Below are 18,125 nucleotides of genomic sequence, written 5' to 3' on the forward strand. Positions count from 1 at the left end.
CCAGATACTAGAGAACACTGACTTTCAGACTTTCTCAAGCAAGACCATATCACATCAGTATTCATACAAAACACTCTTTAGTATATTCTCACTAGCATTTGTTTTGTCTTATGCTGGGGCTTTTCATCTTTAGCCTTAAATTCCAATGAACAAGAAATTGGCATGCTACCAATTTACTCTAGAATGCCTCATGGGGTTTCAGCTAGGTAAGGAGCAAATACCATTTCATACCTTTAACAGTTCAAATTTCTTTTTTCTTTCTAGTTCTGAACTGTCTCTTGGCCAGCTGTGATGGATGAGTAGTTCTAAGGCACATATTACAGACTTATTTGAGCTCTGGGTAATGAGGTTTCTTTTCCTGCAGGTAAGCTCTGCAGCATCCTCAGAGGTGGGTCACTTCAGCTGTCTACCAAAATTCTTCTTTTCATCCATTACAGTAAAATAATCATCACAAGGAGTTCTCTCTTCAAACATAGTAATTTAAACTAAGGCAATCTAATTTCTTGGCTCTGCCTTCTGCACATAGGATATTTTCCCAGCCTGCTCTTACTGTACACCCTTGCTTACCTAAGCCCTTTGAATGTTCAGCACATCTTATGCAGAAGGCAGTCCAAAACCTTCTTGTTTGTTTGCAAGCTAATTATTTAGTTCCTTCACTACTTACAGCATCTTATCTCAGCATTTTCCAAGCTGACCAGCATTTTCAACGTCTCCTTCATTTCCTGGAAAACTTTCTGGGCCATGACAGCCAGGTCACTGAGCACCTCATCAATCTGTCTTGCTCTCACAGACAGAGCTCTGTGATTTGGCTTCCACATTCACTCAGACACTTTAAATTACAGGGTCAACAGAGTGTTTATCTCCCCTGACAAAGCATTGGAAGTATCCCAGAAGAGACTGGGAAAGAATATTTGATTTCTCAAAATCTCTAGTTTCCGGGCTCATTTCTTGAACTCCTTTTAGGGTGGGGGTTTTTTGTTGCTTTTTTCACCTTTCAGTGCTTTCAGCATCTCTAACTGTTCTGTTCGGGTTTACTGGGAATATCAGTTCAGTAACTTTCTTCTTGGAAACTCTCTGACACCAGCACACCAAATTTCAGCCTTCCTTTAATGGAGAAAATTATAGGGTCTCTGTGTAGGTTGAACGCCTTGGGTAGCACTTTCATTGTTTCATATCTTACGGCACTTAGAAGTGACTGAAGAACAGGGACAGGGATAGCAAGGCCCACTACTGTCCAGCTGGACAAGTCCATCTGAGTGTCCCAACACCTGCCTTCTGTCTGTCCCCGACATAGCACCTGAGCAGCAGGCTGGCTGTGGAGGGCATCAGCATGCAAAGCCAGCAGCCCAAAGTTTCTGGGATACAGCCACACCTTTTACCTACCAATTCCCTCTCTGCTGGCATCTGGAGAATGTAGAATCATTCTATAATCTCTGCATCCTGCCTGGGCTGTGATGCTGCTGTGAAGGCACCTGTAGGGCTGCCTCCTGTCTGGCACAGAGCAGAGACTGCTCATCTGCAGGGCAGCATTCCTGTTCGGGGTCAGATAAATCTTAAAGCAAACAGTAACAAAAACTCACACACCACACCGAACTAAACATGCACAGACAGAAAGAAAAACTGCACTAGTCTAAGGACTAGCTCTTGTCTGGATCAGTGCCACAAGATACCAGACATTAGAAAGAACTAATTGAATTCCAATTGCTTATCATTCCTATAACACTACAAACTCCAACTCACTCAAAAACTGAGTACCTCACCTTGTTGATGTTGATAAATTAAGAGATGTGTTGTCCAACTGCCATCTATTTGCAACAGCACAGGTTATAAGCCACTTTTAGTACAGAGACTCCATTTTCCTGTAAACCAAATTTGAATTTGCCTTTCCTGGACATGGGTGATCATACTTATGTAGAGATCCTAAATAAGATCTAACCACTACGACAACTTACAGCTTGAATTTTCATGCTGGAAACAGATCAAGACATCAGTGAGATGCTAAAGAGGAGGTATTATTAAGTATCTGTATATTTGACAACCTAAGAGGAGATAAAGCCCTGGATTAATGCACATGTCCCTCTTAACTGAAGCCTCTTAAGCCCGATGTTATCCATTGCAAAAGAAAAAAATCAGATCCTTGATTAGAGGCTAGACTGAAAGAAGTGCAAGATGCAGCCAATATTTATTCCCTTGTTTCACTGAAGTAGAAAGACTGAAAAGTCTGAAAAAGTTGGGTTTAACCACTTTCTGTGGGTTTAACCCTTTGCTGCTCGTGCATCTGGTTAATGCAAGCAGGCTCAGGAAGAACACCAAGTTACATTTTGAAATAATTTTTTTGTTGATGTTTATTTATACTTCTTTTTCATTTCTGGCTTGTCCACACAGATTTTTGTGCTGCTTTAACTAAGGACCAGATGCAGCAAAAGAGATACAAAAACACACATACAGAAGGATTCTATCTATGCCAGGGCAACATCCAGTTCTAATGCCTGTAATCAAAATTAACGTTGGCAGAAAATTAACACTGAACTAGTAAATATTAAACTGTACTTGGTACTGACACAACTGAACTACAACACAACTCTTTAGCTTACAACCACTGTTCCTGCCAAAATACTCAATTTCAGCAATTATTGTCCAAGTATTATGAAAATTGCCTCCATTATCATCAGTACCAGAGTGCTTGCTATCTTTTAGATCCCTTTCCTTATCAGTCCAAGATGCAGCAGTCAAACAATTTCCTCAGTGTTGTCTGAGAGCCATAATTAGGCTCAGCCCATTCCAAAACCTCATGCCCAGTCCATTTAATTTCCCTGACGACCTCTCACGAGGCACAAGTCTGTTTCTCTCACCAAGCTCATTAGTATCTATTCCCACTCCAGCAGGTAGATCTCAGACTTCCAGGGTCTTTTACTTGAAAGGCTATTTTATTGACAAGTGTATAATAAGAAAAGGATTATTATGAATAAAAGATGAAAGGAAATCAGTGGCTATCAACCATTCAATAAAAGTAACAGCTATGCCAGCAAAACTCTGTAGTGCAAATTTGACCTAAATGACTACTTGAACCAAGTTTGAGAAAGAAAAGTGGGTTTACATCCTAATATGCAATGGATATAGTTAAACAAAACCTATTTTACTGACACACTGATGTCTGCATAAAGGTGACAGCTACTGCTAGTTATAGATGTTTAAAGCATCTCTTCCTTATAAAATTGCTTCCACAATCAGGATTTTATCAGTGTGTTAGTTTTGTATTTAAAGGGGAAAAAAATCATATCTTTATTTACTAAAGCCATAGCACCACACAATATTTGGATCTGCTCTTTAAAGCTTTGGATAAGATATAACTTAAACGAAGCAATTAGAAGACAAGGATAAACACCCTTTCCCTCAGCTACAGAACATTTAACATTTTCCAAGGTTTAGTCATGCTTTGATAGCTTTCTGTCTCTGCCCAGAAAAATAACAGATTTTCTTCCACTAGATATACTTGCATCTCAATATATGTCCTTAGTAACTCTCAATAAGACTTCACTGGGTTTTTCTGAATGAAAAAATTCTCTGTATGTCTTAAAAATACAGCATACTCTTGCACTTAAGTGTTTCATAGCATAAAATATACAGCTCTGTCTCTGAATTGTAAATCGTTTTTTAAAAAATTATCTCACAGAGGAATGGTAAATTCAGATTCTGGAAGAGGTACTAATTCATATAGGAAGAAGAATGACTCATCTTTTGTGAAAAATTATCTCAATGTATTCAGCCAACACCAGCCTCATATCTGTCAGGCTCAGAGAATTTCTGGGAATCTAAAGAGCCTGACATTCCTGTCAGCTCCAACAATGTGTACCCTTAATCAAGATATGCACACGTACATTGATGAGACATCATTCCTGTCAACTGATCTGAGGGTTTGCCTGCCAAGAGCAGCTACCCCAGGACTCACAAGGGTGTGAATGCAGCCTGTCCACACCAGGAGCTTGCATTGAACTGGTATCCTGGGGTAGCTCTTTGATCCTTTTTCCTCTTTAACAAAGGACAAATATGAAAGCCATCAGTATTTTTCTGGGTTTTATCAACTTTAAGTCATATTTGAAGTCTTATTTATGTCCAGATCTGGATTTTAATAGGGTACTATATGTGGTACATTGGGGAAAAATATAGTACTTACATAAAAAGAAAAAAAAAATATGTTCAGATTAAGACTCAATAGAGTCAGAACACCAAAAGAAGTGAGAACACATACTTTTAACTGAAACACATTACCTACAGTGTTAAAGACGCTTGCAGCAGTACAGAAATCTCTTATTAAAATTAAAGACTGAAGTTTTACTGGGGATTACATGATAAACTTGCTGAATCAGTTTCTGGATATATAGGATAGCCCACAGGCTGTAAGTATTTGCAAGGAGGCCATCCTTAGAACAGCTCAAGGACTAACTTCCTGTATATCTTTTGCAACCATTTATTTTAGATTGTTTCAAATACAAATCACGTACAGAAAAAACACAGCAAACCCACAACAATTCTTGTGCTTGCTGTCTGGAGTATTTCTTCTTCAATAAACTCTGAGAAGTGGAACATGAAAGATGGCAATTTGATAGCCTAAATCTATAGGCCTGGATTTTTTTTTTCTCCAAAGAAAATTAAAAGGAGACAGGGCATTGCATATATCCCTCCCAGTCTGGATACTTCTATCTGTGGTTCACATTCACCCTAAAATAGAGACAGACAGCATAAAATGCCTGGAACGCAGTCTGTCTGCTCTTTTTCCTTCCTAATTATTTTCCTGCACTATCTGTGATGAGACACAAGTGACAGTCTAGTTTCAGTCTGGAATTTCATTTTAGTAAGCCCAAGCATGACAAGTTAATTCTGCTATAGAGAACGTCTGCTGAAGGCTTTGCAAAGCCCCCAAAAATAACATCTTGGATGTGTGCCTCAGCAGGGCAGCCAGCAGCACCCACACCTTGCTGCCAGAACACAGTCAAGACCACCAAGAGCCCTACAACCAACCAAACACATACACAAGAATTACTTTGATAAGTTTTAGAAGGCAAAAATTAGAATAATAAACATTGGCCATCCTTCTTATCTTAATTTAGCTCTACACTACACAGTGAAATGGCATAAGTTCCCTACATATTTCAGGAGTTAAGAATAATTTTTTTCCTCAGACTTGTTTATCACCATTTTGCTCAGTTAATACACCTTACAGAAATTTAAGCCTACATGATGAAAGATTATCACAGTTCCTACCCAACTGAACAAAACTACTATAATTCAGCAACTGCTCTGAAGAGTAGGAAGGAAGATTAACTATTATTTTCAACATCAAAACACAACTCCAAAGGCATAGCAGTCACAAAAAACCAAGATAGCAGGTGTACCACATCGCATGTTGCCACTTGTGTCATTATAATGTTCCTCTCACTTAGCAATTACAAGTTTCAGCCTGCAGTAACTCCATTTAAAGAACTGCTACAAGAGCCAACAGCAAATCTAGGCATTGAGCCTGCCCTGAGTACATTGGTTAAACCACTTAGGATCATACAGACCAGCTATACCTGAAAATTATTATTTTTAAAAAAGTCATATATATAACCAAGCTTATTTCTGGTATATGGTTTAAGTTCAGAGCAGAGAGAGTGGGAAGAAAAAGAAAAGCTGGAGCTAATGATTCTGAACAGCATGGCAGCCAAGTAAATTGCCATCTTTTCCTCAATCTCAAGATAACACCCTCCCACCTACAAGGCAGAGACAAGTTCCTTTTAAATAGGACTCAAAGGACGTGTGCAACCTCTGGCTGCAGGACTTGGCAATTGTGAACAGCATAAAACATCACAGGCAAGGATTCTGCAGTGGGGCAAGAAAAAGAAAAGGTAGGGGAACCTACAAGTGTTGATAAAGCTGATAGAAGAAATAGTCCACAGTTCAATGTATTTCTAATGTCAGTAGAAAATGTCAAGTTCAATTTATACACTTCTAGTTTTCTCCTAAGATTCTACAAAATCAACAAGCCATTTTAAGATGCCATGAATGCTAACAAAAATACCTTAATAAAGCCTCTTCTTTTTTAAGACCAGTCATGGAGGTTTTCTACACTACAGGTTAGAGTGTTGCATTCAGGCTTTTCAAAGAATAAGAAGGGATGTTTTCCTTCTTGTCCAAAACCACCACATAAAATGTAGCCTCAGTGTAAATAAAAGGCAACCTCTTCAAAATTACAATATAAATCAGCATGAAAGAGAGCTTAAAAAGCAAACTCCATTTTATTCTTAAGCACATATCTGTTCAAATAATCTCCTTTGATTTAATTGGAACTTTATCTTTTGCACTGAAATAAGAACACTGGAAAGCATGGTTAATTACCTTTTCATTTTTCTATATTTTTATGGTCATGTCTTAGAAACCCAAAAATCATGGCTGCAAACATAGAAATGATTAGAAGAGTTCATTCTCCTTCCAGACACAGTACATCTGAGTCAGTAAAAATGCACGGAAAGTTACAGTAGGTTATAAGGACTCCATGAAGGGGTTATTTGAACTCATTTTCAATACAGAAAACAATAATTTTTCACATCACTGGCCAATTAAATGAGTTCAAACAAACCTCTCATATCCTGGGGCAATGCAGATTTGCAAAAAAATAGCACTCAATCTTAGAAATCCGAAGTAGGAGATCAAAGGAAAACACATAACAATGCCATAATGCAAATGAGTTTTTGCCTGAGAAATAAAAAGCTCTGCTAAAAAGTCCACGACAGCAGAATTCCTAGAGCTCAGAGTTCTATAAAGCCAGTTAGCAGGGTTTGACTCATCTTCTTTGAGAACAAAAGCCTGACCCTGTGGAAAAGTGCTGGGCTGTTGGAAAAGCAGTTTCAGCTCCCCAAAGTCTGAAGCTTTGGAAATGCTTAACTTCCACTAAAACATTATCTATGACTTTTTTTTGTTCATATTGAAGTGATTGCATCCTATCTGCCCTGCACAACAAGAACAAAAAAAAAAAATCCATTAAAATAAGCAACCTCAGGAACAGCAGAATTTTTCAGTCAGAATAAAGACCTAGGGGTCCAAAAGACTACAAGGAACCGCAGTACATTATTCCCTTATTTTAAACTCTGACAACCATCTTAATAAATAATGCTTCTAATTTGGTAGAGTAAGATATCAGGGGAAAGCAGATGAAATATTCCATTGAAACTCTGAGGCAGAAGTTACAGTTATTGAAGGCTCCAGTTATTTATGTTTGTTCCCTCCTGTAAAATTACCCAAGGACTTTTCACTTGCAAGCCTTCCAATTTATCAGGGTAATAAGCTATCGCTATGCTACTCACTGGTTATTGTTTGCTCTCACTTCCAGATCCTTTATGTAGATAAGCTGTTAGTGATGCTGAATTTTGATAGCCTTGGATCCCACAGGAGTCAGAGTATGAGTGTGGGCTCTAGGAGGCTCACCTTAGACTTGGGTGAGCATTGATGCTGTCAGAACACACAGCCATGAAGGCTCAGGTCTCACTGCTAGTCCTAGAGGAGACACAGAGGTCACCTGGAGGCAGACAAGCACAAAGAGGAGAAGAGGCTTCCCTGCACAACACACAGCCCTACAGTCTCTGCTGAGGAGGCGAACTAGCAAAACCGCAATGTATACAAGACAGTACAAGGGACCAGGTGGGCAGGAGAAAAAAAAAGGAACAAAAAGATGAGGCAGGCACAGCTCTCCAGCTACGCAATTTCAAGCGTTTTGCAACAGAGGAGAATTCAGAGTTTTCAGACTTACATCGCCATTAATCTGCAGGTGAGATTTGAATTTTTTTTTGCACATACTTCACTTGAATGTACTTGTGAATTACACATCCAAGTCCACTCTTTTCACAATATTAGCATAACACACAGGTGTAAGCACAGGCCCAGCTCCAGCTGATCCCTGAACTATTCCTGGCACATCACCAAGCAGCAGCGACTATAACGAATGACAACAGCAAAGACACGATAGCCTTATCTTTCTGGCAAGAGCTCTGAAAGCTCCAGAAACTCATCATCACTAATGCAAACCCAAGAAAGGAGGGCAATATGCTTTCACTAAGCAGCAGTCTCAGTGGGGCCTCCACTTACGATAACGTTCACAGCAGCTTAGAAAACTTCCTCTAATAAAACACTCAGTAAAGGCTCATACAGGACAAGTGCATCCAAGTAAACAGAAAAGCAAATAGCCATTTTAACTACACTGGTTCATTACTTTTCTGTTTCCTGCTAATTTTTCATTTGTTAACTAGGTCTGTTGAAAAATAAATTTTTTTCAGGCCTGTTAATTAAGAGCCCCTAAAGCTAATTTAAAATTTAAATCTTGGTTAGTTACCAGCTTCATACACAAAAAAAAAGGCCATGACCTCAAACATAACATCAAAAAAATCCAAAAATCCAGCAATACAAAGCAGATATACAGATACAAAACATTACTTGAAACCCCTTCTTTCACTGAAACATTCTTGCAGCTCTTGCCACCAAGAAGTGCAGGAAGTGCAGCTGTAATCAGCCCTGCAGCAAGAAGTTTAAGACTTCAAAGCTAATTTTTCAAAGGCCTCTCCGTTTGTTGTTGACAACAGTGTTTTTGTTGCAACTCCAGAGGTCCTTCATAACTAAAAATACTAAGATACAGGTACATATAGGGTTGTTAGTACATATATGGTTGTCCCTGAATGCAGACTAGGATCAAATAAGAGACTTTTTTATAGAGTAACAAACAACAGGCAAACCACAGTACCATTTGAGGTGACAGAGCTCAGGACTGTAAGAAAGGCAATAGTAGACAATAGCGGCAAACTACCATTTAAATCAAAATTTTCTTTGTAAGGCTAAAATATGAACACACCCCTTATAAAACTTTCATTTTTAAATCTCCTCCTTTATAGGGTCTCCCTCCCATCACCTCCCCTGCAGCATCAGCGTACCCCCCCCATTGCTGATGGGCTCTATGTCCTCTTCCAGATGGCAGCTCGTGTGCTGCTGCAGTTCTCCTCACCATGCCAAAAACCACAGAGTGCACCGAGTCAGCACTGCTGACTCCCACCTCCCCCTTCTCCCCTGAGGGAAAGCCCTCCTAACCACAATCTCCACTGCCTGAAGATCAAGATATGTGGTAATTACCTTTGCTGCAACTTCCACCCCCACCTGCAGTGTTCAGGATAATGTTTTCAGGCATGACAAGTACCTGCACGGTCTTGCAGCGTGTCACAGTGCCTGACAGGCTAAATTAACACTGGTGGTGGGAAAAATATGCTATCAGAAATACACAGCACTAAAATAGGGCAGCTTCAAATCAGCTTCAAGCTTTAAAATTAGAAAGCCTGATGAGTAAAACCAGTACATTAATACCTGTTATTAGGAAAAGGAGCTATCCAGCAGTTTTTAGAAATAAAGCTGTGACTGTGAAGACAAATGTACCTGTACAATACATCTACGCTGTTAAAGGGTCATGCTCAGCATTTGATCCACAATTACCTAGGAATGGCCCCAAGCACACCCATACAGTTCCTGGAAAACAAGATCCAAGTTCCTTCACATGGAGTCAGAACACAAATCTGTCACAGTCCCACATCTGTCCCACAATATTCTCCTCAGTAACAACAAGAACAATGAAAATTTCTATTCTTGCACCTTCTTATATTATGTCAATTTTGAGACTTCCACATGAGTAACCCAGACTTTGGCATACAACACTGATGAAAATAATCTTTAAATTATTCAACAGTGTGGATTTGATTTAATTGTAATTTAATTATTTTTCTATTTTGTTTGGATAGCTTGTCCAGGAGACAATAAAGGAATGGAAATATGAAAGAGTCTCTGCATTTCTAATTGTGGTGCCATTCACTTCTGCCTATAATCTGCCTCTCTTAATGCTGCTATAGCCAGGATGTTTTCTAGTTTAGCAGCTTTCCCTACATGTCAGAACACTACTGTTGACCACAAACCCTTTTCCATCCTGCTTTTTAAGTGTCAGATTCTTTTAGTCTCTCTATTGTATTCTTTTCTCCTGATGCACCAGATCAGGTTTCTCCCACAAACTGGAGTATAATAGATAATATTTTTTCTTGATCTCAGGTCTAAGTTTACACTACAGTTGGTATGTCTTACTCTCTAGTCCCTTCATAGTCCAACTGGTGCAGCAGCTGTCAAACCACTGTCATATACTCGGAATTATCATCCATCAAGCCAAACCATCCTCACAGCCCTTTCAGATATCATCTTAAAGAGTCTAGAGTAAGCAACACCTCTTTCACACTCACCAGCAATCCTGATGCCCTGTGCTATTCCTCAGCTTGTTCTATTGAAATCTCCATCTTTCCCAAGACAAAAGGCTTACATACAACGCCAGGAACTTAGAGGCAACTGAACCTGTTCCCATAAGCATGATTTTTAACAATAGTGGTTTTGTGTTTCTACTCCCACTGGGGAAGGTAAGAATATTTTTTGATACTGGAATATCCTTATGTTTAGTTTTTAACATGGATCAAACCTTAGAAAGGCAAGCAAGAAGTGATAAACCTGGCTCAGTGAAATTGGTTTAGCACACTTGAAAACTTTTGAGGTCCTACTACTACATATGTAGATTAATGCCCTTTTTGAGGAAAAGTAAAGGGCATTAAGGAAGGAGAAACTGATACCAACATTTTGAGATATAAAGGCCTCTGTTGAAGCAAATCCTAAGAAATCAACAGAATCAAACATCTAGATTTAACTTTTCAAGCAGCAGCAAAGTGAAATGCTTCAACATCTTGAGAGTAGCTCTTGTGGGCATTTGAGTGTCTCAGAACTGGCCTTCTGAAATTCTCAGCCTCAGCAAACAGGCAGGCTTGCTAAGCACTTGCTAAAATATTCAGAGGAGATAATGGTCTCACTGCCAGTGCCTAGGTACAGATTTTCCCTAATTCTAGTTTTGGAAGCCACTGTCTTCCTTCAAGAAATGCTACAGTTTATTCTTAATGCTATCATGGTTGTGGGTTTATTGGTAATATCATTACTGGTACATAGATTTCAACATTAAAAACAAATTCAAAATTTGCAATCTGAGGCACTTGCCCCACCCTTCATGGAGACCAGAATCTTCATTGCCTAAAGCAGCACCTTACAACTATAGCTCCATCATGTACATTTTACACACATGTGCTGATACACATTAATCACTTTTACAGCATGATGTGCTTTCCCACCCCAACTTCTTCAGCTGTATGGTCTAAGGAAATTAAAAAAAAAACCTTGAGAGTGAGAAGCTCAGACCAGAACTCAACATCTGTCTGAAAATTCAGTTCTCAGATTTGCCCAACTGCATGATTTCAGCTAGAGATATGACAGATGCTATTGCAGGCTAAATTTCTTGCAGTATCTCAAATACATTATGAATTTTGAGAGCTTTCCCACGAAAAATGACAACTCAAAAAGTTACTTTGATCACCAGGATGTACCCAGACTTGCCTGTTGGTAAAGGGGGCTCTACCTCCAAGACCCAGAAACAAGATATAACTAATTATTTACATTCTGGAATTCAGTCCAAGAAATGTGATTTGCAGCAGCTTAAGGCAAAGAAAAACCAAAAAAAAAAAAATTAACCAAAAAAAAAAAAAAATAACCAAAAAAAAAAAAAAATAACCAAAAAAAAAAAAAAATAACCAAAAAAAAAAAAAAACCCAACAACCCACAAAACAAAACCAGAAAAGACTAAGGCATGCAGCTGCAGCAAAATGCTGTCTTCAACAGGAATGTGAAGACTAACTTCTTTGGGAAAATGACTAATTCTGTAGCATGGAAAAATGTAAGCCTAAGGATTTTGTCTGTGGTATTCAAAGTTATTATTTCATGCTCCCACAAATGCAAAAAACCACTTTTTTTCCATTCCTATGCAATTCATACTTTTAAGATATCCAAGAAATAACTATATATGAACACATTTGTGTGCATGCAGATAGACATATACATTAAATATTTGTGAGGATAGGTAGATAGATGCATATATTGAAAGTTATTTTATTAAATTCAATTAAATCTATAGCCAGTTTTACAGTTAAGGAACCACTGAACATACAGGGTCCTTCACACATAAACATACTAAACCATTTTTGCTACCTTAAGATACAGCCTGAACTCCTATACCAAGGAACCAAAAATTAAAAACTACAGAGTTCATATTTTATCTGCCTCAACAAAAGACAGGCTTTAAAAGGACACATCCCAGGCAGAAGAAGATTGGTAATGTTCATATGGAGAAAGGAAAATCCAGATTAACACTACCAATAATGCTGTGGGCAATAAAAAGGCAAGTCACTGCCTCAGAGTTGCAAATGCCTCTGAAGAGAGTTATCTGACAAATACACTATTCATTTCCTAACTCCAATCAGAATTAAATCAGTCGTCACATGTGGCAAAAATTATTTCCTGACAGGGACAAAGAAAATGGAGTCAAAATTAAAGGGCACCAAGGAAGCCCAAGCTCACTGAATTGCAGTACTGAGAAATGGCAGAAAGATTTTTAAAAGGCTGTAAAAAAATCTCTGGAATTTATTTAAATTCTGAAAGCTTAGAGATGTTGGTAAAGCACTGCAGTATTTTGTCTGGCAGAGAGCACTAGTGGGATTTTTCTTGGACTTTTGGGGGTTCTGGCCATTTGGTTCTAGCAAAATACAGGCAGTTAACAACAGACCACTCGTTCCCCATCGATTGTTGAATGGGCATGCTCACGACCCCACAATCACAGACCAAAGTAACTTGCCTATACCACCTAAGAAGTATAAACATGATATTTCAAACCAGATTTTGCATAACTCTACTTTAAAATGTGATTTTCCTTGTATTGCAAGCTTATGGTTTAGGCATCACTCAGGGCTGAACACAGCGGCGTTACCTAACAACAGCTTTGCTATTATAATTATTATTGCTCAGGTAGAATTCAAATTATTTCCACTGGTATTCTCATGTCTACAGTAGCTTTCACAAATTAGAAGTTACTTACAGAGCTTACTTTTAATTGCCTTAGAGAAATTAATGGAACCAGAGAAACAAATAGGGCATAATTGTCCTAACAGAGGAGTATTATTTGTGCTGTACTAAATAATATTTAAGTATAAAATGCCTCATGCTACTAAAATAAAACTCAGCATAGCAAACTGCTGCAGATGTATTTCCTACACTAGCTTCAGCCTAAAAACATTTATCTGCAAGTGCAGAAGTACTAAAGGTATACAATTAAAAATAAAGAGCACTGTGTAATTGCTTTGTACAGCTAACCCCAAACAAGCTGACCCCCAAACAAGCCTTACACAAGAACATGATTGTGTATTAGCACTTACTCATAAAGAGCACTGTGAATCAATAAAGGGGATTTTCGCAATGTAGCTCACACACCTCTGATTTAATAAGGAAAAACAGTAAAATTAGGAGTTGCTATCAGCCCACATGGGGAAGAATATACTTACAAGAAAGTTGGAAATATCTGCAGACAAACTTGATTTTTGGTGAATATTTTAACCCCTCTCATTTCATGGTATTTAAATTTGCTGAGGGAAGCTGAGCTCTCACCAGCCTTGAGGGGGAATACAAACTCTCCAGAATTCTCCTTCATAGTTTTCAACTTTTTGTCTCACAGCTGTTGTGAATAACTTCTGTGAGCACAATACCAGCAGAGGCCATCAGGCCAACAATTTAACCTAAATGTTTCATAATTAGTCTCACTTAACTCACCTGAACCCTACCGGGATTTAGTCAGATCCAGCTATGTGCCATCACTGAGGAACAGCAATCACCTGCCCAAATTCTCCTACCGAAGACAGCTGCACACCTGGAGGCCAGTCAGGCGAGATTTACAGACAGAAGTCCAGCTGGCAAACCACCTCCATAGTGAAGGGAAAGGCAAATATTAGCAAGGCCCTACCAATTTCACCTGGAAGCAAAATCCTTCCAAAGGCCTTCCAAAGGCCAGACCTTATGACTAGGTCATTCAAAGAGATTCTAACCAGATAAAGTCATCTTAGAACAGTTTTTCCCTTCAGTTGCTCTCCTATCTCTTCTTGAGGGCTGTAGAAAAAGCCATAACAAATACAAAACCCTAACAAGAAAACAAAACACAATACAACTGTCCAGTTAAATCTGAGAGCAAGGAGGAAGAAAATCCTTTTTGACTATGCAGGAAATTTCTTTCAGCTCTAAAGTGTGAGTCAAGCCTACACCTACCATAACTTCATGAGCTATGAATGCACCAAACATCATATGCCATTTTTACTGTCCCCAATACACATAGAAACACTGCCATTGAAAAAAGCCCCAAATTTTTAGGCCAGAAAGGGTTACTGTATTCTTGCAGCATAACACACAATGCATACAAACTCACATACAGACTTTTGTTTTTCCTTCAGACAGATTTAAGCATTGTTTTTTGAAAGCTGGCATTTAAAAAAAAAAAAAAACTCATTTCTCAGATTCCATTTTCCACGGTCAGCCACTCTTGCATTTAAATTGCACTCCAAAATAGAAAGGGTACCTGTCATAGCATCTGGCGCAGTTGAGACAGCCACAATATGCAGAGTATCACCATACAATTCCAGAAAGCTTCAACCCATAGAGAGTAACATCCCTTCAGATGGCTGCAAGCATCTACTCCTCCTGTGCTTTAGCCCAGCCTTTTATAGTCTTCATCTTACATGCAGTGCCCCTGTGTGCCCTCTGCTCCCTTTGGTGGGTGCTCAGTGCACCTGGGCACTCCATGGCTCATTGCTTTCACCTGCTTTTCACAGCTGTAGCCTACTGGGGATGAGGCTTGGCCACAGTCCCACTCCCAATTACTACAAACTGTGTGGTAATTTTTAAATTACCTTTTTCAGGTGCCTTTTTTAAATTTCAACTTACCAGACAGGCATATCATGAATACTTACACAGCAGATATGGGAATATGAATGAGTTAGCATAGAAAAAATTAAGATGTTCACTTCTCAATCAATAACTGCTTTGATCCCATGGACCATGTGAGGCAGCTTACCTTCAGGGAGAAGGTTGCCAGCCATCCCTTGGGAGTACTCTTCCCTCTGCACACTTTTATTGTCTCCCCATTCACATACCACAGGAAGGTCTCAAGAAGTAGCTTGTCCTATTTTCCATATGCAAGCTCACAGATAGCCCTGCACTATTTTTATTTTTATGGCCTCTAGTTTTACAAAAACTGACATTTCTCAGGGTGCCAGGATTCAAAATGTTGCCTGTACCTCTAACAGGAGTAAAGTGCTACCCACACTTTTGCTTTCTTTGCCCTTCATTACTGAACAAGCTGTGATAGCCCATTCCCATCAGATGATGGGACTTCCACTAAATTACAGTAGCATATCATATTTCCTTATGTATTTGAGTATCCCAGCATGCTCCTGTAGCCTTCTAGCATCCACACAGAGGCAATTTAAAATATATTCCTTACATGTGCCTTTGTGCCAAATTAAATGGTATAATGTATTCGAGAAGATATTCAAGGAGATGTGCTGAGAATTTGAAATTGGTGCAAGATCTGAGAAAGAACATTCATGAAGTGGTAAGCACTGGAAGGTCACTTGGTCAAAAAAAATTTTCCATTTCCTTGCAGGACATCAGACACAGTCAATGTTTGGGAGTGCAGAGAAAGCATTCATTAATGACTTCCTAATTTCTGTAGTATGCAACTCAATTTTCACAGCTGTGTTAGAAGTGCAGAAAGAAAAGCAGTGGTAAGCCATCTAAAGGATATTTTTATGAACAAATTTTTCAGTCTTTCCCCCACTGCTGAAATTAAACAACTTCTGAAATCCACAGAAAACACTTGTACAGGCTCCTTCCCAATTTCTACTGCAAACCTCACCAGTAACCCAATACGTTGTTTCCAGTTGCCTGTTTTTCTCAAAAACCTGGGTTTTAATTTTTTTTCCTTCAGGAATACATCAGGAGTATCCTAATTTCATTGTTTTTAATGATATATTCTAGCAGGTATCACTGGACCACACTTTGCAGGTGATGACCACATTTTAAAAAGTCAGGACACTGATTTTGTGTATGATCTTCTATACATATGCTATCTAAGCCTAAGGGCCCAAAACTCTTCTATATAGTGTTTTGGGGATGGACATTCCTCTCATGAGGATTCCTCTCCCTTTTGAACTATTCCATGTGTAACCATACATGCAGGACCTTGCATTCAACTTTAAGAATGGCACGACTTGGAGGATTTTTTTAACAACACCCCTTTTTCCTGTTGTAATCTTGTACCTAATTAAGGGATTGACAAAAATCGAGCCATCAGCTTGTTTAGAGCTTTCACTTTCTGTTCTAGAATTAATAAGTATTCAGTCAAAAGAACAAAAGGTCTCCCTAGTTTTGCATGGTTCTTTTCAATCCACTGAAACTAATTAAAATCAAAGACATTCTATCGTCTCTTTCTGGAAGTGTTTTTGAAAGCAGAATTCTTTAGAAGTTCACTGCCCTCAAAATCCTTTCTTGAAGCAGGCAATGGTCCTACCTTTCCGGGTCTTGCAAAGGTATACGTGTGCATTTCAGTTAGGACAGATAAGTAAACTAGAGCAACCTGAGCATTTCACAGTTTCTCCAGTTTATCCTACATGGGATTTATCCCACAAGAAATAATATGTGGAATATATCCTCCATAACCCCTCAAAGACAGATCATTAAGAAGAGAATTTCACTGCTTTTTCCCCCAGACAAGTGGAGGAGACATCTGGGATACAGTTAAAAAGCCAAAGCAAAATTTATTGCTGAGTGAAAGAAATAAGGAGGTAAAAACATAGGACAAAGATGAATTTCAAACAAGGTTTGAAAATAGAGGAAAGCAGAATAAAAAAAACAGCTTTTCACCACTTAGACTCATTTAAGAAACCTGTGTTTTTTTAAAGTACTGAATTAGATAAACCCTGCAGTTAAAAACCCAACATGTTCTGGTTTGAATTTCCTGCAGTCTCAGTCAACGAAAACAATAACAAAAGTGGTTGTGTTGTCCAGCTTTATAAAACATACTAATTTTTAGCATCAGTTGATCATAAATTTACATATCTTCAGTGTCAAGTTCTGCATACTGGGACAGTGGTTAACCCTGCTGAAGTCAACTACAAAATTCCGCTGCGTCCTAAGGAAAGAGGTGGTGAATCATAGGGCTACAGCAAAGTAAATGGATAAACCCCAACGTGTTCAGTCTGGACACTGCAGAAAGACTGATGAATTATTCTTTGCTTGTCACATCACACTGCCCTTTTACAGGCATGAAAGCTCCTGGGATGTGTTCCAGAGAGGAAATCCCTGGCAGCTGCTGACTGCTGGTGAGAGGGACTACTGGTGTCACTTGTGAAGCCACTGTGGGGGATGATTCAACTAAAACTTTTTTTTTCATCACTCATCAGAATTGTCCTTGGCCTATCCATTTCTACACCGCAAGCAAACCCCTCTTACCATGCTCTGTGGTCCTACTCTATTTAACCACACTTTAGGATTTACTCAGGTAATACCATGAATACATAACCATGAGATTTGGCAAATGCCACAAAAGCTACTCAGTTCAGCATCTCCTTCCCCCTCAAATGCTTCCCACTGAAAATGCTATGAGAACTGCTACAGCGAACAGTTCCTTACTGTTCCTCACTTTACAGATTCTGAACCCGAGGGCAGATAGGAATCGGGACCACTGAACACAGACATTGGTTTTCTTGTTAAAAATGCCTTCCACACAGAACTACCTCGTGCCTTTCAGTTTCGGATGTAAAACCTATCACGTTGATTCAGCAAAATATGCAGCACTTGGACATCACCGCTGATCCTTTCCTTATACAGACCACCTCAAAAAAAAAAAAAAAAAAAACGAAAAAACCCCATTTTTCATCCAGCATAATCCCCTCCTTCTTGGAAAACGCTCCTCCTTTGAGTCCGTATCATTAAACACGAACTTTAGAACGGCGAGCGCTGTGTTTAAACCACCCCACGTTCCTAGCGGACCGAGGAACACGCAGCGACGACGGAGCGGGGATGTGCAGACCGCGCCGCGCCCTCGGTCACCGGCGGGGCCGCACCCAGCCCCGGTAACAAAGGAGGCCCGAGGGGCGGCAGCCGCGCTG

The sequence above is a fragment of the Onychostruthus taczanowskii genome, unplaced genomic scaffold (genome assembly GCF_017590055.1).
Source record: "Onychostruthus taczanowskii isolate IOZ18803 unplaced genomic scaffold, ASM1759005v1 scaffold82, whole genome shotgun sequence".
Classification (NCBI taxonomy): domain Eukaryota; kingdom Metazoa; phylum Chordata; class Aves; order Passeriformes; family Passeridae; genus Onychostruthus; species Onychostruthus taczanowskii.